Genomic DNA, 25255 nt, shown 5'->3' on the forward strand with positions numbered 1-25255 from the left:
CGGAATCGGGACAAGCCTTCCGTGCAAAATTCAAAATCCATCGATGTGAATATTCCTCGCTTTCATTCGTTGAAGAGCGATTTCTCATGTTTCGAGCCACTTTCCATATTTTTTTCATTGACGTTTCTCGTGACAAACCTCCCACGAAATTTCGCCAATTAGCACGTTTTTTTCTTTTTGATCAAATTTTTGAACTGGTTCTCAAGGGCTAAATACGTTTGAAAATTTTCAAGGGTTCCACGTTTTCGAAAAGCTTTAAATGCATTTGATTTATCCTGATAAAGCTTGGAACATTGGCTATCCCACCATGGATTGGGAGGCCTTCGACGAATAGTGGAACCTGGGATGGGTTTCGTTTGAGCGCGAACCGCGCTGTCATATATCAAACGAGAAAGGAAGTTATACTCCTCCAATGGAGGTAAACCATCTCTGGAATTGATGGCTAGAGTAATCGCGTCCGCATATTTTTTCCAGTCAATGTGTCTTGTGAGGTCATATGCCATGTTTATAGATTCAGAAGAACTCGACCCAATGGTGATGGAAATTTTGATTGGCAAATGATCACTACCGTTGGGATCCTGAATTACATTCCACTTGCAATCTAACGATAGTGAATTCGAGCAAAGCGAAAGGTCAAGAGCACTTGGGTTAGCAGGAGGTTTAGGTACACGTGTTGTTTCCCCAGTGTTCAAAACGGTCATATATCTCCTGGTTAACAGAAAAGAAAATTGTGATGTTTAAAGCCTTCTTATTGATTATTCTATATTCGAGGTTTCTTCCCGGCTATGATAAGCAGTTGTATTTAAAATAATTTCGGTGAATCGTTTTTTTTTTTCAGAATAATTCATTCAATCATTCCTCTCATTTATGGAAACAATCCTTTAACCCTTTCTCTACGACAGTGTGCTCTGTCGAAGTGCTACCGCTGAACGCAGCATTGCGCCGAAAAGTATACACATCGCACTGGTGTGCTCGATGTGCAGTATCATCCTCGTGTCGTCTAAAGACGACGCTCGTACACACAGCTCATCGCGCGGGTGTCGCCTATAGACGACGCTCGTAGCGAAAGGGTTAAACTACACAAAACTAACTTTCCCAATTTATAATTTCAGCTGTTCGTTATCGAACCCGTGAACAATTTCACAGTTGGTCGCTGCCCCCACCTTCTCCAATTTTTTTTGCAACCTTGTTCATATGTTGTTTTTGACGTAGGATTACGTCTTTTGGGAACATATTGGGGTACAAATTGAAAATCGAAAATCGAGCACATCGTGAAAATTGTCCAATTTCAAACGCTTATTGCTCAGTCATTTCATGATGGATTGATGAAATTTTTGCGTCAATCGATTTCGGCACTCCATAACAATTTTTTATATTGAAGAAAATAATATATGTCATGAAACTAACTATGGAACAATTGAAAAATCTCAACCCCTATCCTAACGGAAATACCCACTTCTGATTGGTTGAAATTGACGACACATGCGGCGGGTCCCTAACAGAGACATCAAAACCAAGCTGCCTGGGGGTATTCGGCATTTCAAATACATAAAGTAGGGGGAGCTTTTGCTCCCACCGAAATGTGTTCCCTAAAAGAGACATCTAAACCTAGCTGCCTGGGGGAAATCGGTATTGCAAATACATGAAAAGAATCGAATTTTTTGTTCCTACGAAAATGTGTTCCCCAACAGAGACTTCAAAATCAAGCTGCCTGGGGGAAATCGGCATTGCAAATATATGGTAAGGTAAGGTATTGTATTATAGAGACTTTAAACTTTTTCAGTTCATTCGTCTCTAGCCTTGAGAAAGGCCCTTTGAAAACTCTACTCTATTCTACTCCAGCGCTACCACCTCCGCCCTCTTGCCTTGAGAAAGGCACTCGATCCCTCGCCGTCCAGCCCGTCCAGCAACGATGTTGTCCAGTCGGTGTCCACACAAAGAATGTGGGCAAATATATGAATGTCGGGGGCATTTTTATATTGCAAGTAAGGTGAATGATACGATTAATTCTACCAAATAAAATTTAAATTTGGAACTTTAATGTTGGTTGCTTCGTGAAATTTCATATCAATGACCGATCGTTTATTGTGAAAATTTAAGCACAAGTGTAAGTGTAAAATTGTATATGGTAGAAGTTGTGTTAGAAATGACTTGATATATGAAACGATTTATTTCAATTTTCATAGGAAAAAAAACCAAGGTGTGTTTCCGCTCGAGAACGGGCCGTTTGGTTTAAGCTGTCTCTTTTGTTGTGTTCATTTTCACCCAAGGAAAATTTATACGGCGAGAAAAATTGAAAAAGTGAAGGAATTTTAGAAAAAGTGATTGCTCTACATATAGTATTAGGTGTTGTTAGTCCAATTAAAATTCGCATTGGGTTGAATAAACACTCAGAAAGTAAAAATTATAAAAGAAAATTGCCTTTTCCATTTCAAATATGTTTTCTCTATATTAAAGTAACATGTTTTTACTGATGAGAAAAATTGATAATTGTGTTCGGGCCCATTTAGCAATTTAGCTGTAACAGAGCCGAATTTATCATGTACATTTTTCTCATGTTGTATATTCCACATTAGCCATTTTTAGGCGTGAGATTATTTCCTTTCTTTCTTTCTTTGTTTTTAAGAGGGTTTAAACTTTGCAGTTCATTCGCCTCTAATACACATCTTATCTATTACACAGTAGCCGTTTAGGCGTTAGAGTATTCCTATTCTATCGATGCACAACTTATATCGCCTTTTTTTACGGCGTAAGATTATTCCTATTGTTGAAATGTTCACAGTTGGGCTATATTGGGGACACAGCTTGACTGTCACTTGTTAATTCGTAACGTAATCCAACGTTATTGGTAAATCATTGAACTATTTGGAAAAAATAATCTTGAATACACTGTTGAAAAATATTACTTAAAAATGCAATTTAATGGAAAAATACTGTCGTACTCTTCAAAATGGAGATATGAATTTAAAAAAATATATTTTAATACTTTGGGAGATCGTAACTATTCAAACAAGTAATATTTGAAAAAAAGGAATCTAGTTGTGATGAAAAATTATATATTAATACTAGGGTGGCAGCGAAAATGGTCATGTCAAATTTCAAAAACCGACCATGCACATTTTGTTTATTGGCCCATAAAAATGACCTGTGCAAAATTTCAGCTCAATCGGACATGATTTAGGAGTGCCTCAAAGCGCTCAGAGTTTTGCTTTTTTCATCCTCGAAAATCTTCCAAGGGGGATTAAAGGAAATTTGGAAAATCGAATTTTTTTTTTCGATGCCAAATGACTTAAAAATGTATAAAACGCCGAGATCTGGTAATCTCGAAGAAACATTTTTGGCCTGAAATCGACTTTTTGGGACTTAGCCTGAGTGGCCAAAAAATCAAAACTTTGAGTGCTTTGAGGCACCCCTAAATCATGTCCGATTTAGATAAAATGTTGCACAGGTAATTTTTTTGGGCCAAAAAACAAAATTTACATGGTCGGTTCTTTAAATTTGAGAACTTTTTTTTTCATACCTTCATTGCCTCTCAGGCTTAAGTCCTATAAAGTCGATTTTCGGCCAAAATTTTTTTTTCAAGATTACCCCAGATCTGACGTTTCATGCATTTTTAAGTCATTTACCATTGAAAAAAAAATCGATTTTCCAAATTTCCTTTACTCCCTAATATATACAGTAGTGTGCCAATGAATTTATGGGAAAACAACGACCCTAAAGTTTCCAAAAAATACCCTATACAATGTCTGAATGAGCTAATATTCTGCATAGGGTATATAACTATTTTTATTGGCACACTAAACCATACTTTTCGTTACGAAAACCTCGATTTCTTTACTCCCCCATTGGGTGATTTTTCAATTTTCAAAAAACTCAAACTTTGACCGCTTTAGGCCACTATCCCTTGAGCTGATATTTTGCATAGGGTGTTTATTCGAGGTGGTAAACATTTTTTATGGGGTAACTTTTTGAAATTTTAGATGACCATTTTCATTGGCACCCTAATATACAGTTTTATCCTAGGACCAGGGTTTCCACACATACAGAATATTCTGTATTTTACAGATTTTTCGTAAAATTTCTGATACAAATTCTTTATTTACAGAATTACAGACTTTCAGAAAAAATACCGAATTTATAGATTTTTTTCAAAATTCGATTTTAAAAATTAAATTTATTACAGTGCATACATAGATTTCTTGATTCACGAAAATGATGAACGCGACGATATGGCTTTCGTTGGAGGCAGTTGTGAAGCGAAATCTTGAGCGATTTGCGAAGCTTAAACTATACTTTTCGTTCCAAGATAAGTATAATCAATCCGCCAATCGTATATTGAAGCATTTAAACGACCCTATAACTAAACCGATTATGCTGTTCCTAAACTTTGTTCTATCGATCATCAATATCGTCAATAGCACTTTTCAATCAGAAGACTTTCTGAAGAAGCCTTTTTTGTTTGCGTTGGTATCGATGCAGAAGAAGCTGAAAAGGGATTGGATGCAGCTAGGATGTTGACCTTCAAATCGATTTGTCGTGACTTCTATATTGAACTCGTGAAATACTGCGGCCTTGATAAAACTTCAAAATTTCGTCAAGCTATCAGACCTTAATGATTTGATGCACCAATTTCTTCAATGACTCAGATATAACTTGAATGAATGACTCAGATATAACTTGGTCCCAGCTGTTGGATGTCAAAAGGCGATATGGGAATTTTTTTGTATCCACTGCTAAGGTCGTTTGCAAAATATTCTCGATGACATTCATCAGCGTGTGTTGAGCAAATATTTTCGCCTTACAATGTCAAGAAAACAAAAATCCGAAAATCGGATGGTTCCCACAATCATGTACTTTATTTTGAAAGCGAAGGACTATGTATCGGCTCAAGGAGGAACGTCAAGGATGAAATTAAAGAAAAAAATGTAGGAAAAGTTCTACAAAAATATATATAAACATCGTACAGTTCAGAGGATAATTTTTTTTCTATGATTCCATTTGTTGTATTGACACTACTTTAGTTCATAGTAGAAATACACCTTCATTTTCATTTTTCTCCCTTAATTTTTCTATACAGTTTTTTTGACGTAGAACTACGTGCCAAATCAGAAAACAGGTCACGTTTTATGAAATAAAGTTAACGTTAATAACTATTTTCACTGTGAACGAATTCTTATGATTTAAATACCAATCGAATCGGAAATTATCTGAGATTTGTTTGATATGCTATAAATTAAAATTCGCTAATCTCTAAACGGTTTAAATTCATGAAAACTGGAAGAACTTCCTTTTTCCCATACATTTGTTCTGCCGATTTGTGTGCTAACCCTACCCGTAATTCGAATACTTATAACTGGAACATTTCTTAACAGGTCGTAAAGATGTTGGCATCAATTGATAGGAAATATTTCTACGCATCTATCACAATTAATGAAATATTATTTTTCATGAGATGAACAATCGAACAACTGTAAAATGTCAAGCGTTATCTAAACGTCCTAACTGCCAAGTTTTGATTGGCCCGATTTGCGGTTTCCCCAACACAGACTTCAAAATCGATGTACCTGTGGAAATCCGCTTTGCAAATATACATGCAAGTCGGTCATGTTTTTTCCCGCCGAGCTGTGTTTCCCTAACACGGAATTCAAAACCAATGTGCCTGGGGGAATCCGCTTTGTCAAAAAATGTAAGTCGGGGGTATTTTTTCCCACTGAGTTATGTTTCCTTATCACGGACTTCAAAATTAATGTGCCTGGGGGAATCCGCTTTGCAAATACCTGCAAGTCGGGGGTATTTTGAGTACTTTTGTACTCGCTTGTCGTTGTCCAGCCTGGAATATGTTTCCCTAAAACGTACTTTTAAACTGAGAATCCTGGGAAAATCGTCATTTCAGATACTAGAGGTGAATGAACTTTCGCGGTTCGAGAACTACGTAAACATGAGATGTGCAATAATTTCAGAGGGAAATGTAAAATATAATGATCGTTTGACAATTCTTCCGTCCACATATATTGGTAGTCCTAGGCATCATATCGAACGTAAAAGGACATTCATCATATTTATTTCTAACAAAGAACATAATCTATTACAAAAAATTTCGATGCATTCTAGAATAATTTTCGAAGTGGTAAACAAGTGGATTGCATAAAATAATTGCGTAGTTCTACGTCGGTCTATATTTATATGCGGTCGTGTCCTAGATACAACTTTTTTTTTTAATTTCTAGACTAGAACAAGTCCCGCATCGGCTCCTGGAGGCTGACACTGAATTTTTCGTCTATTCTGTGCCGATCTCACCAGACCAACAGTAGAATTTTCGTTCGGAGAGTGTTGGAATTGGGAACTACAACAGCAAATTTACAAAATGATATTTAGAAAAGTCCACTACCGATTCGTTGGGACCGACTTGAGCCAAACGAGAAGATCATTGTCGGTCCCATATTTCGGTCGGGGCTCAACGTGTTAGGTAAAGCCACAGTACGTTTAAGCATCAAACAAATGTGCATCAAAAACTTGAGGCTTGAGTGAATCTGTTCTACTAATAAATCAGATTTTCATATGAAACAAACATTTTAAATGGTACATATTCTTGAACGATCGGCGGTGCGGATTATTTGCGACAGCGAGTTCCATAATAAGTCTATAGGCCTTCCCGAAATTTGTAAGTAAGTAATAGGCTCATGCTTTTTTGTTTTGTGATGGTTTTCACATTATCTGACCACTGGTGCACCTTGTAGATGGATAGTGTAATGATTTTTATATTGATAAAACATTAGTTTTTTTTGTGTTTAAACCTCATTTTTAGACCTTTATTGCGTTATCCGTGATTTTCGTTATTCGCAGTGACCTTGCCAGACAATTTCGCGGATATTTGCGGTTATACTGTATACAGTTTTATTCTAGTACTAACCGTTCTCGAGATTTAAATAATTTCATATAGTAAAAATAATGTTTGTGAAATTTTTCTAAAATGTTCGGAACATTAGTCATGATGTCCAGCAGCTGTATGAAACATTATTTTTGTTGGAGAAAATTGATCATATCTCGAGAACAGTTATAAATGTTATGAAGGGGAAAGGGGGCAGTTTAGGACGGGGGCTGTTCCGAACAAGGCTTTTAAATAACAAGTTTTCAACCAAATTATAAATATAAGTAAGTTAGTAGCCCTTCCACCAACAACTGTCATACAGTTTGACACCTCCTGCTCGTTTATTACTTACGAAAACAACACAGTGGGCACTGTTTAATACCTCATCAAATTAGTGTTTGATTGTTGTTTACTAACAAATATCAATTTAGTCTAATTATCAGGCTAAATGATGGTTCGGAACTACAAAAAGAAAACCGTTAGAGCCAGTATGGAAAGAGCTATCGAACTTGTTTCGAACGGAATGTTTTCATGATTTTATGCTCACATATTCTCATAGATGCTCTATTGGCTTTACCAATTGCTCATCTAGCTGTTGAATGACGGGAAAACTGTTTCTCAATGTCCTGGAACATTTGCTCGATTGCTCTCCAATCACAAAAGCCATATATAAATATCGCCAAGAAATTGGCATGATTCATGTATCCTTTCCGCCTCATTGCACACATCGCTTACAGCCGCTGGATGTTTCAGTTATAGGCCCTTTCAAGCAATGCTCTCAGTTTCCAAGAAGGAATGGCTACTGAACCATCCTGGAAAAACTATTCCTATACACGACCTAGCAAGTATAGTTGCACCGGCTTTTAATGCATCTTTCATTCTGAGTAATATCCTAGCTGGATTCAAATTGATAGGACACTTTTTTTTCGGACAAGGATTTTGAATGCCAAAATAATTTTACCTACTGGGGCGGAAGTAGCAACTGACTCATCGGATAATACAACAATGCTGCAAAATATTGCGGCTACAGTTCTGTGTTTCTGTGATACTACTTCGGAAAAAAGGCAATTGTCAAAAATTCGAATAAACCATTCGTAATCGCATCACCGCTCACTTCCAAACAGTGCTGAAAATATTCACGTTCACGACATTCAAATACGGCGAATTTCAGCCTGCCTTGCATTGATAACCTACTGCTCAAGCGAGAGTCGAGAAATATTAAATAACACTATCAATGAACACCAGTGAAATGAACATCAACATCAGCTTGCCATGAAGTTCATTTTTCATTATTCATTTAGATCTTCATTTTGGTCATGATATTCGTAACGTCGAAATTGAATTTCATTGCGTGTTAGTGAAAATCAAAGCATAAAGTTCAACATCAACCAATTGAGAGTGAAATTGATTGATGGTAAATGATGGCCACTCATCACACAAAATTCCTGTTTTTGGTGACTTCGGCAATGTAATGTATAACTCGTGCTATGTTGTATGAATCTACTACCGATTGGCCGGAAATGGCATTCACCCCCATTTATATAGGCAATGGGGGACCATAACAGTCGAGCGGAAAACGAACAAAATCTTGTTTTGATTTCCGGTTTAATGATACTGACTCTAAATGACCAGCAATGATATAAAACCCCTACGATATGGGTATTGGATGAAAGGGCTTCAACAGCAGAAGTCGAATATCGTATTCCGATGCCATTTTGGAAAAGAAGATGGTGGCTTCCGGTTCATTGAGAACGGCCCTGGAAGACCAAAAATGGAGTTAGTGAAGTGGAGTTAAACAAAGAAAGTGTTAAAAACTAAGATAATGTTAGAGTGAAATGACGGTAGTAAAAGAGCATAGAAACGGAAACGGAACGCTCAACGCCGTCCAACACTAAACGTCGCTCAACCGCTAAACAACGCACAACGGTCAACGCTCAACGGAAACTAATGTTGCTTTTTCCGGATTCCCGATTCTTTCTTTTTTTCTAAATATGGAAATCAAACACGTATTCAATAAAAATTCACTCCAACGATGAAGATCAACTTAACGTACCTGATAATCACCTGAAAATATTGACAGTAATGAAAGTGCCTGAACGCAGTCTTATCGAAATTCGTTCATGCTATTTTCGTTTACCACACAAAGTTCACGCGTCTCGACTCTCGTGTTATACTCATTATATATGACAGATATGGTGTTGAGTTTCAACAGAACATAATTTATTCGACACTGGGAAAAAGCTATTTTCTTGTTTCGTGAATGAATTCTGATAATTTGTGGCACTGCATCCAACACGCTCATACGAGGGTCGTTCAAAAAATAAGTTTCAGTGCCTCAGAAATCGCGGAAAAATAAAGTTAGGACCAAAAACAAGGTGATTTTCGTAATCTACGTTTTATTTTCTATTTTTCTGCCAAACCGCCGTAACGTTCGAGGCATTTTTCAAAGCGTGGCACGAGTTTTTCTATTCCGAGCGCGAAGTGGGTAGCGTCCAACTTTTTGAAGTACGATGTAACTGCGTCAAGAATTTCTTCAATGTTATCGAATCGTTGACCGCCGAACGCTTGTTTCATCACTGGGAATAAGTGGTAGTCGCTAGGAGTGTGGGGAGTAAGAAGGATGCTCGAACTCAGTCCATTTGAATTTTTACAATTGCTCTTGAGTTACGCGAGCAGAATGGCGCCGCGCATTATCGTGGATGAGGAACACCCCCTTCGTCAATAAACCTGGCCTTTTGTTTTTAATCGCGGTTCTTAATCGGTCCAAATTTCACCCGAATACCATTCACCCGAAACACGTTTACCTGAAGCACATTTACCCGAATGTAACACATACCCGAATGACATTCACCCGAATGTAACAAATACCCGAATGCAACATATACCCGAATGCAACATATACCCGAATGAACATTTACCCGAATGCGACAAATACCCGACGCAATCCGAGATGGCCGCCGACCCGCCGTCGGAAGCGGCGGCCTTTCGCAAGCAAACCTGTGTTCCACCGATTGTCCGGTTTGTTTGAAACATATGAGACGATTCTTTAGTCAGGTTCGATCGAGCGTTAGCGAGCATCGGACGGCATTCGTTTACCTGGTACATTACGTTTGCCCGGTTAATTATGAATGTCATGTATTTTGATCACAGAATAAATTTTATTGCGAAAAAATAAATTCATAATCAAAATAGCACTTCAGTGCCATACGTACATGAGTATCCAAAATTGTCAGTTTTCTTGTAACACGTTCACTGCTACGTCAGTCATCGGTGAGTGACACCAAGCTTGTCACTGCTTCCGAGTAGATATACCTTCTTACGATAAGAGACGATGGCCCAAATACGTTCAAAAATTTCCATCAAGTAAATTCTTATTTTCCAGTATTGCGCTTCGCATTGCTGTATTACGATATCAGCGCGTGGCCTGACAGGGAAGTCGCTATAAAACCGCGTGGCACTTAACGTGTTAAATAAAAGGGCTGCGTCATCCATATGAATGACTAAACTTCATAATAAATTATAAAACTGTACTATTTCATTATTTTGAAAAGGGTTTTATTCAACACCACTATTTCTCAAATCGCACTACCCACGAAAAATATTTTTTGAATGAAAATGACCGCACGAGACAAATATGATCTTCACATAACACTCATCAGAAATAAATATACAAATACTTCCTAATTCTTTCGGGTAAGTGTCGCATTCGGGTAACTGTCGCACTCATCAGAAATAAAGATGTTACATTCGGGTAGTTGTTGCATTCGCGTAAATGTCGCATTCGGGTAAGTATCAGTTCGGGTAGATGTTACATTCGGATAGCTGTTGCATCCGGGTATTTGGTACATTCGGGTGAGTGGAATTCGGGTGAATGTCTTTCGGGTAACTGTCTTTCGGGTGAGTGGGTTTTGAGTAAATGTGACACAATCAGTACGGTGGTGAAACAGGCGTTCGGCGATCAACGATTCGATAACACTGAAGAAATTCGTGACGCAGTTACATCGTACTTCAAAAAAAACTACGCACTTCGCGCTCGAAATAGAAAAACTCGTGCCACGCTATGAAAAATGCCTCGAACGTTACAGTGATTATTTAGAAAAATAGAAAATAAAACGTAGATTACGAAAATCGTCTTGTTTTTGTCCTAACTTTATTTTTCCGCGATTTCTGAGGCACTAAAACTTATTTTTTGAACGACCCTCGTATGATACATCGATGTTCAAATAACAGCCAGGATGAATTCAAGATTGTTTTTGAAGTTTACAAAAAACATTGAAAATCTAGAAAAAAAAAGTGTCCGAATGTGCCTCTTTTTTCATATTACTTTTTTTAGATAGATGCAATTTCGCCGAGTATGGAAATTTAATTAATTTCAAAAGATTCATATCTTTATTTTGAGGAGTTCGACGTCGCATTACTATACGTCAAAATTTGTTGAAAGAAAAGAGAAAAAAAGTGACTGATAAAAATTTTTGGAAAAATATCGAAGGGAGATATTTAAGATATAAATGATTTTAACACTAAAAACAATTTTTGAGTAAGATTCTTCAACGTTATATTTCAAATGTATTTTTCCTAAGTAGTTTAATGATTCCCCAACAACTTAGCCGTCCTAAAAATCAGTCGTAATGAAAATGAGTCGTATGATAATGAAAAAAAAAATTATGTCCAAACCGTCAGTTTTTCGGCTGATTTGGCGTGAAATTGATCTATGGTGGAAGGTACGATCATACGATCACTAAGTTAGGAAGGGGAGCGGTATAATATGAAAGAAAAGTGAACGAAGAAATGTTTATTTGAAGAGAGAATGAAAAGTGAGTGAGAGAGAGAGTTTGAGTGGTATTCACCGGCTGATAGCGGAGATGGCAACTATTGATGTCGAAAATCATAAACAATGAAAATAAATATCAGGAATTGGATTGGATTGTTCGGAAAGTTCGTGCACAATCATTCCCCAACTTTCACACAGCTTAAAACGTCTCATCTCCCAGAATGTGTTTACTTCTTCATCAAAAACTATTTGAAGTGTTTATTACAGTGCCGAAGAAAATGGTCATCTCGAATTTTCAAACGGAACTTTCTTAAAAAGGTTTATTCCCACGAAAAACTACTCTATGCAAAATATCAGCTCAATCGAACTTCATTTACTAGTGTCGTACAGCCGTCAAAGTTTGAGCTATTTGAAAACCCCTATTTCAACAGGGTACATGAAATCGGGGTTTCCAAAAAAAAAGGTTGATACCAAATGTCTTCAAATTTGCATGATTGGAGTGCCAATGAAAATGGTCATCTCTGTTCCCAATGAGGTGAATACGACGGATCGAAGCCGACACAATTTTAAGCCACAAATTAACGCAAATTGACGTTTCCAAACATGAAGTGCTCAAAAACTCTGAGATAATACTCTTCAGTAATTTTTTACAGATAATTGCAAAGATATAGTTCGAATCCCGGATAAACTGAACAAAAGTATTGCATGTGACGCCTCCATAAGTTGTCACATGCGTTTGCTGAAAAAAAGCAGTTGGCAAACCAGAGCTACTAAAACAGTTTCTCCGGATCGATGAATCATCTTAATCTTTGACTGATTAATGAACACTGCCAACGATGAAATGATGGCGGAAATACTCTCTCTCTCTGGCGTTGCTAAGGAATTGTCGTTATTATGGTCCGGTTATGGTCCGTAAGTAAAATAATTGCACCACTTTTCCACGCGCGTTTAGGCTGATTGAAGACTAATTGTAGAATGTAGACAATACAAGCGATGTATTTAGTGGGAGGTGAAAGCATTAAATTTATTTATCTCCCTCTATACCATAGAATTGCCGTATTTTTATGACGGAATAAAAACCGCAATCAAAAATAGTTCAAACGTAGTTCGCTAGTCATTTATTGATTTTCTGGTTCCCTTGAAATAGATTGCCATCTTCATTCTCAGTTTTCATGCGCCACCCGCATAAAGGGTAGCTGCTTGTTCCAACATTTCTCCGAATTTAATCAATCGTGTAGTAAAAGCTTTGGTTTGTCCTGTTTTCTTTTACCCTGACGAAGCTTTTCATTGAGCACACGGTTCGGCTCTGTGCCATATGATTTTCCCGAAGTGCCAACCGAGCGGTTCCGAAGAATTTTCCTGTTTTCCTACAAACCGAGAGCCCGGTCCCGGAGGAAAACATGCATTCTCGTGCGAAGGACTTCCACCGGCATTCACTGTCGGGGGCTCAGTTTAAAACGTAACGCCGAACGGGAAACAACGCGCACAACATACATAGCACACATACATTTATACATTCAATAGCCACCACTCAACCAAACCCCATCATCACCAACCACCAATCACCGCCACCACCCCCACTCGCCACCAGCCAATTTCCACCTGCAAAACTTTCTCCTGTCTCTCTCACCTCATACGTTCAAGTGTTGGCATTCCCTAATAAAAAAAATATCCCACCCACTTCCACCACATCAACATAAAAAAAAGTGATTCTTTCCCTCTACTCGTGAAAAGTGGCTCGGAAAAAATAGAAGAAAACTTTCGAGTGGAACATATTTGTTTGTGCTTCCCCGTCGTTGTCATCGCCGTCGCCGCCGCCGTTTCGGTCTTATTTGCTCGGTTGTTCGATTGCGTTTCTAGTGTATTAATTATAGCAGTGTGTCTCCGTAAAAGCATAAACCATTCAAAGGATCGTAATTAACGCATCAAAGATAATAGTGGTATTCCTAACTAATCCCGTCATCATCCCGTCGTTGTCAAACTTAAATCTTGAAGTACGTCGAAGTTTGTTGGAGTTATATTTTTCTTTTATGGATACTTTGACCTTCAGTAGTCAGTAGTTTGTGACACTAAGACTTCTTTTCGAGAAGTGTTTTGGAAACTGTGGAAAACAGAAACATGTCGTTTCTACCCTAATGGATATAATCGAGAATGGTGCATTATGTGAGTGACAAAGCAGAATAATGTGAAAAAGTTGACACAAATGGATGTTCGTGCATTGAGAATAATGGAAATATTAAACCGATTAAAGCCGTCAGCACAATGCGAGAAGAATATTTGAGAAGTGAGCGTTATGTTGTGCATAAGGATATTTCCTTGGAACTGAATTGACTCAAATAAAACACGTGCTTCTCACTCGGAAAGGGAATAACGTGATGTTTATCCGAAGTGTTAGTCAAGTAAATCGTTGTGATGCAATGAATGTTCGGTGGGAACGTGAATGCCATTATGTCGAACAATCTAGTTATACTTGATCCAACTTAGGTAATCTTCTTGGTCGATTTAATTTTGTGACTGTCAGGAAATTACACAATCTCTTCATTGGGAAAATCCGGAATCAAACTTATGCGCGTAACATTCACATACAGTACCAAAGGGTTAATTAAAATAGTTTTCTGATACACCCAATAAAGTACAAGTAAATAAATTGAACCAAATACGACAGTTTATTCCGATCAAAATTTATTCTTTGTATTTTCCACACATTGTAATTTTTTGTAGTTCCACATTTAATTTAATTCCAATTGTTAGTTTATTAGTTTACCATTCCGTCCTGGAGGAAGAGTCAAATCGAAGAAGTCACAAATAAACCATTCCGTATTGTACTTTTCTTGTCTTTCGAGAACAGAAAATATTGAGGGTACAAATCGAAAAACGAAATATTGGTCATGTCACGAAAATTTTACGAAATTTTTGCACGAATCGTGTTTCGTCGTCTCCGTAATAGTTTCCCTAACAAATCAATTGAATTTTGATATTCCCACGGGTAATATGTTTGAATAGGATTGAAATCAGGACTTCTAGCTTCCCATATTTTATGCAAATCGCTAAGTGGAATTCCTAATACGTGTTCAACCATGATAGCGACGTATCTTGTTCAAAGATATTCAAAATCAACATGCAACAAACCTCGTTACCAAATCCTACGTCAACCGTGCGATCATAGCGGTCGTGTCTCGAACACTTCAACTTTCTTTGAACAGTTACTAGTTCTTATTCATATCATATTTCAGTTTCATATACATCGTAATCGTACTCCGCCATGCAGATCTCTTTTCTCTTCTTTTGAAAGTCAAAAACAAGCTTTCGGAACATTCTATTTAGACAAAGTCATAGTGTCATATGAGAGTATAAGAGAGTATAAAAAACCATAAAAGGAATAATGGTTTTCATTTCTCTAAAAATGGCGAATGTACAGGGTTTTCCATTTCGGGCTTCCGAAAGTATACAGCCCTGCGCTGACAACCGTTTGACATAGCTGTCAACCAAAGCGCCATACTATTAGTTGAATGTCTGCCATTTTACAATATGGATCGTTTTAGCATCGCACAACGTGTTAATTTTGTTAAATTATACTTTAAAAATAATGAAAAACCGGCAAATGTTTTTCGAGCATTACGGACGGATTTTGGTCGTCATGGACGGCCTACAGAGCACACAATCGCTAATGTAGTGCGTAAATTCGAACAAACTGGATCCGTAGCGGATATTGTGAAACCTGTGCATCATCGTAATGTGCGTTCGGCCGAAAATATTGCTGCTGTTGCTGCCAGTGTGGAGGATGACCCGAATGTTTCGATTCCACGGCGTGCTCAGCAATTGGGCTTGTCAAACACATCATTGTGGCGAATTTTGCATTTGGACTTGCACCTACATCCATATAAAGTCCAACTGGTACAAAAATTAGAGCGTGGTGACCATGGAATGCGTCGGGCATACGTCGATTGGGTGAACGAACAACAGCAGCAAAATGCTGAATTTTCGCATCAAATTTTCTTCAGCGATGAGGCACATTCCGAGCTCGGTGGCTATGTGAACACCAAAAATTTCCGTATATGGGGCTCAGAAAATCCACACGTGATTGTTGAGAGGCCATTGCATCCGCCAAAAGTCACTGTTTGGTGCGCATTATGGTCTGGTGGAGTCATCGGGCCGTATTTATTTGAAAATGAGGACAGCGAGACGGTAACTGTGAATGGTGAGCGCTATGGCCGCATGTTAACCGATTTTTTTTGCCACAAATTGAAGATATGGATACGTATGACATGTGGTTTCAACAGGACGGCGCCACGTGCCACACAACACGACCGAACATGGCCATATTGCGAACGAAATTTGAGGGACGCATAATTTCGCGTTTTGGTGATGCCAATTGGCCGTCCAGATCATGCGATTTGAACCCGCTAGACTTTTTTTTGTGGGGTTATGCGAAAGACCGTATCCATGCCAACCCTCCGCAAACTCTTGAACATTTGAAAGACAACATCCGTGAAGTTATGACCGAGATACCGCCCCATATGTGCAGAAAAGTCATCGAAAATTACCTGCTCCGGATCAAGGTGTGCGAAGAAGCCCTAAGTGGACATTTGAATGATGTTGTATTTCACACATAATGGCATAAACCAAACTTTAATTTGAAATAAAAGTTTCATCGAAATTCGAATTCTAAGTGTGTTTATTTCAATTTACTTTCGGAATTTAAAGTTGGAAAACCCTGTATTTACTAATGTATGAAAATTGACTAAAACTCATAATCGTACGCTGGTTGAAATCTCAACTCGAATTCGAAAGCGTTGACCAGAGTTATCCATTTCGTTGTTTCAAAATTTAGTCCTGTGTTCGAATACCTTTCAAACTTAATATCCTGATAGTGAAATGTTTGGTTTGAAGCGTAATTTTATTGATTAATCCATTCGTAGCTTCGGGGTGCCCTCGTGGCCCAGTGGTTGGCGTAATAATGATAATTCAACGGTTTGAAGATACAAAAACCTGATTTAATCCACCTAAATCACGCCTTTCCATAACTCGATTTAAACACTGATCTTCAGGTTGTCCGGAGACCATTCGGGTGATCCTAATGTGGCCAAAAACCCTTGAAATGGTCACCAATGAGCTAGTTTTGACAAAACCAAGACGTTCGATATGTCGCATGATAGGATTCGGTTCTGGTCATTTGTGATGTTTTATTTGTAAAATAGTCTTTTCTCACTTGTTTGAATAGTAATTACAAGTATTTGATTACTTATTCAACACATCAATATCGGTTAAGAGTGAATTAATATGTTTAGCGTCTATAAATATTGCTTCGATGTGTTGCAAATAGTTGTTTCTTTACCATAGTTAAAAGGGGAAACGAAAAAGATAATCAGAAAAATATTAATTTTCATGCAATTTAATAAGATATTCGTTGAGAACCATTCACAAAAATAACCTTAAACATGTCAGATTTAAAAAAGTTTAAAATTAAATTGCATAATACTTCTGAAAATTTAATTTCAGTAATAATGATTAATTTAATCCCGGTAATCAATTTGCCTCAGGATGACGGTACGTCTGTTGCGCGTTATTGCTGGTCTATATCGCAACAGTTTATCATTCAAGAGGCTTGAAGTGCAACACTTCCTGAAGATTCCACCAAATGCAAAGTGTTATCTTATGACCATGGATCAGGGTTGCCACATATGCAGAATATCCTGTATTTTACATATTTTCCGCCAAATTTGAGATACAGAATCTGTATACACAGAATTATAGATTTTCAGTGAAGATACAGAGTTTACAGTTTTTTTTTAAATTCAATTTTTAATATTAAATTTATTATAGTGCATTTTTGTATCTAACTTCTTACTATTAAACTTTGTTTTTTTTTGTTGAGTCATGAAAATATCTTGATTTATAAAAATGTTGAATCATATGCCATTTTTATTTGTTAACATGATAGAACATGAAAGCAAAGTTCAACAAAATTTAGAGGAAGAAAACCTTTTCATGATTCATTTTGTTGTATTTATATGACTCTAGCAACCCATAAATAAGAAAAATAAATTTGAAAAAAACATGAAAATTGTTTCCTTTCTATTAATTTTTTTCATCAGTTTTTTGATACAGATTTTTGACACAAATTTTTTTTTTGCTTAAAATACATATACAGTAGAACCCCGATTATCCGCGGAATAGTCTGGCTAGGTCACCGCGTATAACGAAAATCGCGGATAATGCAATAAAGGGTTAAAATGATGTGTAAACACGAAACAAAAGATGTTTTAGCATGAAAACACTGTTTCATCAATACAGGATGCATTAAACTATCCATTTGTAAGGTCGTGTACACCAATGTTCAGATAATGTGAAAGTCACTACCAAAACGAAAGCGCAAGACTCTACCACTCAATGACAAATTTCGGAAAGGTCTATAGAATTACTTGAGAACTAGCCTTCGCGGATAATCCGCATCGCGGTTTATCCGCTCTCGGATAATCGAGGTCCCTTAAAAGAAATCTTTTTCCACTAGAACTTTACACCCATTTCAAATAAATGACTTTAGCTGTCACACACTTTTTTTTTTAAATTTTTAGTTTTCTTCTCAGCTCATTTTTATTAGTTTATTAGCTTTTTTTTGTCACATTTTTTTTTTTGCTGCACAGTTCGAGCTGAGATAGTTGCGTCCAGGGGGCTCATTCGAGCTCTTTGGTGTGGGGGATAGCGGAGGGTGAAAAAAATTCGATATTTCAACACTTTTAAAGAAAATAGACTTCAATATTTATTTCCCTCGATCAATGAATCGATGGAGTAATTACGAAAAATAAAAAAAAAATGCAACCATTTTTTGTAATTTTCCTTCTTAAATTCGAAATGCGTCAAAATGATGGGTTCCGTAAACCTAGTGTTAAGCTGCAATGGTAGCCCTAGCTCAATTCATGATTTATTACGTTTGAGATTGCAATGGTAGGAAGGATATATCAAAAAGCCTGCTGTGTTGATCGAATTAAGTGATTAGGGGTAGTGGGGGCAAATTGGCCATGGGGGGCAAAGTGGTCACCTGCTTGTTTGGTAGTATAACTATTGACTATAGATGCCGTATTGATAGTCACCTTAAGTTTGAAGAATTGAATGACTTTTGAATCACCCTGTACTTCAGTAGAGCTGTCGCATGTCAAAGTACAAATAAAAACAGAAATTTCTCTCTTGATAGCCATTCGGTCGTAGTTCTGTGCGCATGGTATCTAAGGAATTTCTCGTGAAATTTAGTTTATTGAATCTGATATACTGGACAAATCATCAGTTTGGACGACTGTTCACATATTCTAGGAGAGGTGAACAAATAATTTGTTTAATCTCAGCGATTAATTAGCATAGAAATTATTTTGATGAATAACAAGTTACAATGTTCTGCTTACTAAAGCTGATATGCCTCATCACATTCTGCTCTTGAAGAAGATCCTTTTGTGGCTTTGACCCTGAATAAATATGCCACTCCAACTAAACCAAGCCTAATTATGCGGAAAGTTATGTGTTTCTTACTACGTTTTTGTATGCAAGAGAAAATTTAAATTGAGAGGAGTTCGGGTTGAACAACGTAATGGACAAGATGTGCGCGCTTGTGCACCGCTTCGTTATTTCCGATTGATTGTGTTTTTAATAAGCTATGATTTTGAAAATGGCTGGAAAGTGTGCTTTGTGTGCTTCTAGTGAATTCGGAAGCAGTGAGGTTTTATTAAATTCACTGCATAAATAATGAATATAAAACAAAAAAATTGTAAAGGGTTGTATCTAGGACACGACCGCATATTTTCGACGCAGAACTACGCAATTAAATTATGCAATTGATGCCTAGAACTACCAAAATATGTGAACGGAAGAATTGTCAAACGATCATTGTATTTTACATTTCCCTCTGAAATTATTTCACATCTCATGTTTACGTAGATTTCGAACCGCGAAAGTTCATTCACCTCTAGTATCTGAAATGACGATTTTCCCAGGCTTCTCAGTTTAAATGTACGTTTTACGGAAACATATTCTGATTTGCACAACGACAAGCGAGTACAAAAGTACTCAATACCAAAATATACCACCCCCTTGCCTGTATTTGCAAAGTGGATTCCCCCAGGCACATTAATTTTGAAATCCGTGTTAGGGAAACTCAGATCAGTGGGAAAAAATACCCCCGACTTGCATGTTTTGACAAGTTCAGTTCTTTGTTTTTAAGAGGCTTTAAAACTTGCAGTTCATTCGCCTCTAAACATGTTTTGACAAAGCGGATTCCCCCAGGCCCATAGATTTTGAAGTCTGTGTTAGGGAAACATAGCTCGGTGGGAACAAAAATACCCCCAACTTGAGAAGACAACACAGAGAATTTCCGATTCGATTGGTATGCAAATCATGAGAATTCGTTCACAGTGAAAATAGTTATTAACGTTAACTTTATTTCATAAAAACGTGACCTGTTTTCTGATTTGGCACCCTTCCTGAAAGACGTAGTTCTACGTCAAAAGTGTAAAGTGAAACGAACGGAGCCATTTTTTCCAGTTCGTTTGTGTTGGTGAAAACTTTCCGTTTCGTTGTGTTAACCAGTCGTTGTGCAATTTGTTCCGTGATGTAGTTCCCTAGTCGACGCGTGTGTGCAATATTGATGCAAACGATTTAGCTTCATCTTATATCTATATGAACTCGTTGATCTAGAATCCATAATAGTGATTGATTTTTTTCACTTTGCAAGTGCGAGGTGTGTGTTTCGGAGTGTAGATATCACGGTCCAAAAATCACCGTCATGGTACCGGTCTGAGCAGGCAGCAGCGTGAGCCAAGTTCTCTCGTTTTCAAATTCTTCTCTCTCTCATTCACATAAATCTAAGGATTTTCTCCCTCCTATATTACATGAGGGGCTTAGAATGTAAGGGGTGTAAGTGACTTGATCGATTTCTCTTCATCAACTTTTAATTTAGTTAATAACTCAACTGCAAAAACGTTCCAATTTAAGTTTGCTATAGAATCCGATAGATGAGGTTCTGACCTACCTTCCACATTGTGAAAAACAGTTGGGAATGTATTTGCTGCGAAGTTATGACCAAAAGAGAGAGTCGATGTAGAGAAATCGATCAAATCACTTACACCCCTTTCATTCTAAGCCCCTCACATATTTTATTTAGTCTAATTCCTATCAGAAAACGAACTGTACGCTTGCTTCCATATCAGCTCCTCTTCGAATGTTGCTCTCACTATCCCTTCTATTTTCTTTTTCGTATTGTGTAGTCCATAGACTTGTAGGCTATCGCCTCTAAAATTCGTTCTATCCCCCGGGAAAGCCTTTACAATAATGGTGGTTGTTATTTCGTTTTTCCTCAATAATACCAATTACGTTTTTATTATTATTCACTAATATAATTTATTATATATTATTCATCGTCAATTCGTTATTTTATTTCTAGCGGATTCCGGTGTAATGATGTATGCTACATATAAGAAAATTCGTTCCTTTCAGTCATCTTCCAATGATTGCGTAATACATCGTAATACATAATATCAGTAATAGATTAAAATAATTTTCCCCAACATCAGAGATGGTTTTTAAACAGTAGATGATAGCTGCAAGTGCAAGAATAGTATAACGGCGACGCGTGTCAGGCTCGTATTTGCGATTGCTATATTTTAGATTTATATTTTATGAAGATTTATAGTAGGTTTCAGAAACCTGTAGCATTTAGATGAAGGAATGAAAAAATTCTATCGTATATTTGGTATTGAGAATTATGTTTTTGTTTTTCATTTCAAATATTGGGTTAGATTTTGTTTTCGAGATTTACGTTTAGAGCTTTAGGTTTTGGATTTTTCATTCTACAATTTTTACTTTCCTCAGGTTTCACAAACATAACTTTTCTCCGTCGCGATTAGAGTTCGATCAAGAATGCACTCGGTTTCATTTGCTTGATTGATTCGCGCATAATGCAGAAATTTGTGTTTGATTTGTATGGAAGTTTAAAAGAGGGGGAAGGGTGTCCAACCGCCGTAGACACATTTATTACACCCTAAAGTTTCCATATGACTGGTTTGGTCTAGTTTGCTTGATTATTTCTCGAGTAATGCAGGGGTTTGTGTTTAATTTGTATGACAGCCCTCCCTAGGAGAAGGGAGTCATTTATTGCACCCAAAAACCTCCACACGACAAATTTCGTTTCATATGCTTGATTAATTCTCGAGAGATTTAGAGATTTGTGTTTCATTTGTAGGGCGGCCCAAAAGGGGTCGCAAACTGTCACGAAAGCCTTCCCCGGCCCCAAAAGCCCCTACATACCAGTTTTCATGTCGATCGGTTCAGTAGTTTCCGAGTCCATAAGAATCAGACAGACAGAAAGACAGACAGACATCACTCCATTTATATATATATATAGATTTCCGCTTTCCAACAGATTTTAGAGGAGTTCTTTCAGTTACCTATCAGGTTTCAAAGACTCTTCGCCGTCTTGATTAGTGTTCGATAAACAGTACACGTTCGAAGAAATTCTATCGGATACCTTCTGAGGTTTACCAAAGATAAGTTTCCGTAGTTGTGATTGGAACTCAAAAAAGAGTATTCGCGATAATTAACAGAATATATTGCTGGTCTTATTGATTTAAGTCGAGTTCTCTCGGCTACCTTCTCAGGTTTCCCAAAGGTAACTCTAGGCCGTTGTGATTGGAGCTCGATGAAAGTACGCGTGATAAATAACAGAATATATAGCCGATCCAATTAGTTTTCCTTCCCAGGATACCTAAAGATAATCTCTACCATGTGTTCTGACTCATAAGATCTTTGGAATTCGGTTTCGTCAAGTGGTCGTCAGTTCACGTTTACATAATCATATCACTTACCGCAGTGAATCCTGATTCTTGGAGGCGATCTGGCGTAGTGGTAACATCCATGCCTCTCACGCTAAAGGTCACGAGTTCAATTCTCACTCCCGACATTCTTCCAGAAATTGAAGTAAAAAGTGACGAACCAGCCAAATGAGTTGAAAATCACTATAATACAGATAAAAAAAAAAAAAAAAAAAATCCTGATTCTTACCACTCCCATGATAAACGCTAAGGAACCACGCTATAGAGGCGACCCTTCTGGCCTTCGGGCGACAAATATCATACTAACATTCCTTCCCTTCCCCTGGTGACTGTAAGGACGTGGCCGGCGTCGTTATTGACCATTTAAAGCTGGAATCGCCGAAAATTGCACAATGAGAATGATTTGTTAGTCCCAAGCGTCATTCTGTGTGTTCTTTGTGCAATTTGGTTGGTTCAGGTCAATCACGGAGAGCAACTACGAATTGTACAGTTTACCCAAGCTCAAGCTCAAGCCCAAACAAGAGAAAATTTAAATTGAGACTCTAGGTGAATAGGCCAAGCTAATTTCATACATGTACCTACTATATCAAATATGAATTGAACAAATTTGGATGAAAAAAACGCATAAACCTATCCCATTTAGCTTGATATGTACGGGTGACCACTTTACCTCCAAGCAAAGAAAAAGTTCGATTTTTCACCTTCTTTTCTAATGATGAAAAGTGCACTATAAAGTAAAAGCCGTTTGCTATCTTGAAGAACAATGAGTTCCACTATAATATTCTTCGAGAAACGGCAATTGAATCGGTATGTGGGCGCTGGAAATGGACATATTCCTTAGTATCACCATTATGCCCCCACTTCCCCTACATGGCGCTTTTTAGAATTAATTAAAAATGCATTGAAAATTGGCCTAAAAACATCAAATGTTTCCCCATTTTTACATTTTAACATGGTTATTACCTTATGGCGCATAACTACGTTAAGACACGTTTTTATAACTACGTTAAGACACAGTTTTTACGTTAACAACTAATTTTACTGTGAACGAATTTAGATGGCTTTCATATCAATCGAATTGGAAATTCTTTAACATTTGTTTGATATGTTACAGATTACAATTCATCAGTCCATAAATGGTTTAGATCCGCAAAATATGAAGAATTCCGCTCATTTACAATTTAATGCAACGGGCCAGAGTGTAAAATGTGTAATCTGCGATTTCGAATATCTGCGCTGCGGATTATCCGCTAAAGCGAGCTACATAGTAAATATTAGGTTGAGGAAAAATTAATCCATTGTTTTTGCGTTAAATTCTAAACATCCTTAAGATGTAACGTCCACTGGAATACGTGCAGAGCCTATTCGGGAATTTACGAAATTCCAGAAAGATGATGGATTTATCTTGAAACTACTCTGCAAATTGTCAATGTACTGCCGAAAGCTAAGTTCATGTAAACCACTATACTCGGCTTCAGCCAACTGTACAGCAGTTTTATTTGCAGCTGTTTTGGAGCGGAAATAACGTTTCCGAGCTTTACGCAGACGGTCATATTTTGATTCTCAGCATGAAGTTCACAAAAAACTGGAAAAAAAATTTTTTTTTCAAGGCATTGTTCTTGTACCGTTATGAAATCATTTAATTGAATAAATTAACTGAAAATTATTAATAGTAAATCAACCACGATTAACCATTGGTAATTCAACCACGAATCCTTGGTAGTAGTCCCAGTTCTAGAAAAAACGTTTGAGCTGATGTCACCATCAATTTCGTAACATTTTTCGCTGCCAGCCTAGTGAATGTGATGGTGTGAATATAGCTTGTGACCTATTTTGTTACGACTAAACTTGCAAAACTGCTTCTTCTAAGTTTACGACCCTACAATTTGACAAATGAAAGCCTTGAAAGGGATCCAAAATTAATGAAGTTTATCGGGTGATTTTTGGTGAGGTTAATATCAATGTTCACTTGAAAACAAATGAAGCACAAAATGTTCTACGATCAAAAAAGATCGGAAAATCGAAATGAAAAGATCAATTTTCACGATTTTTGGAGCACAAAGAATCGATCCAAAAAATCTAAAATCAGAGAGGAGAAGATCGATCTTCTAAATATCGATCCAAGAGCGCCCAATCCTAATCCGGACTATATGATGAATGCATTTAAACTTCTCAACCAAGCTCCGGAGTTTCTGGCGAGTCACTACGGACGGGTTTGGCCTTGCATTGTCCTGATAGAACACAACATATCTTGTGTTGATCAATTCAAGCCATATCTGGTCAATCTCAAGTCGGTCAAGTTCCATCTCTACTGTCAGCAACAGTCCAGTTGTATACAGTAGAGATTTAAATGTAGTGTTTGGCCATACGAAAGCAACTTATAATGAAAGATTTCACCAAATACACAGTAGAACCTTCCTGGTTTGGCCACCGTTTGAGTTGCCGTATGTGACCCATTCCTCTCCCCAGTCACCATCCGTTTAAGAAATGGATCGATTTCATTTCAGTTTGGCCGACGCTCCGCAGATGGAAATTCAATCCTTTTTTTTCTCTTAGTCGGTATGATACCCAAACATCGAGATTCTTATCGAGTCCAGCTTTGCGCAAATTATTTGAAACAGTTTTATAGTTGATCTTTAGCTTCTGGGCGATACTATGACTGCTCACATGCCGGTCAACTTCGATTGATTCTATGATTTTTTTGACATTTTCGACGACTTGCCTGCCTGTGCGAGATCTATCTTCAACATAAAAAATTAGTGGAATCAATTACATCAAAATTAACTCTGGTCTCTCTTCAGT

At 37.4% G+C, this 25255-nt stretch overlaps 1 protein-coding gene across 11 annotated transcripts in view; it reads left to right on the plus strand.

The window, feature by feature from the left end:
* LOC129764804 (pleckstrin homology domain-containing family G member 5) overlaps positions 1 to 25255 on the plus strand; it is a 297282-nt gene that overhangs the window by 63859 nt on the left and 208168 nt on the right. For 5 of the 11 annotated variants that reach the window (XM_055764293.1, XM_055764295.1, XM_055764298.1 and 2 more), the window contains exon 1: positions 13096 to 13633. The exons of 4 other annotated variants lie outside the window; for them this stretch is intronic. The gene's annotated coding sequence lies outside the window, so the exon portion shown is untranslated. Of the gene's footprint in view, positions 1 to 13095; positions 14124 to 25255 lie in introns of those variants that run through there. 2 more of the 11 variants (XM_055764294.1, XM_055764297.1) reach the window with 2 other exon arrangements.

Source organism: Toxorhynchites rutilus, chromosome 2 (assembly GCF_029784135.1).
Source record: "Toxorhynchites rutilus septentrionalis strain SRP chromosome 2, ASM2978413v1, whole genome shotgun sequence".
In the NCBI taxonomy this organism is placed as follows: domain Eukaryota; kingdom Metazoa; phylum Arthropoda; class Insecta; order Diptera; family Culicidae; genus Toxorhynchites; species Toxorhynchites rutilus.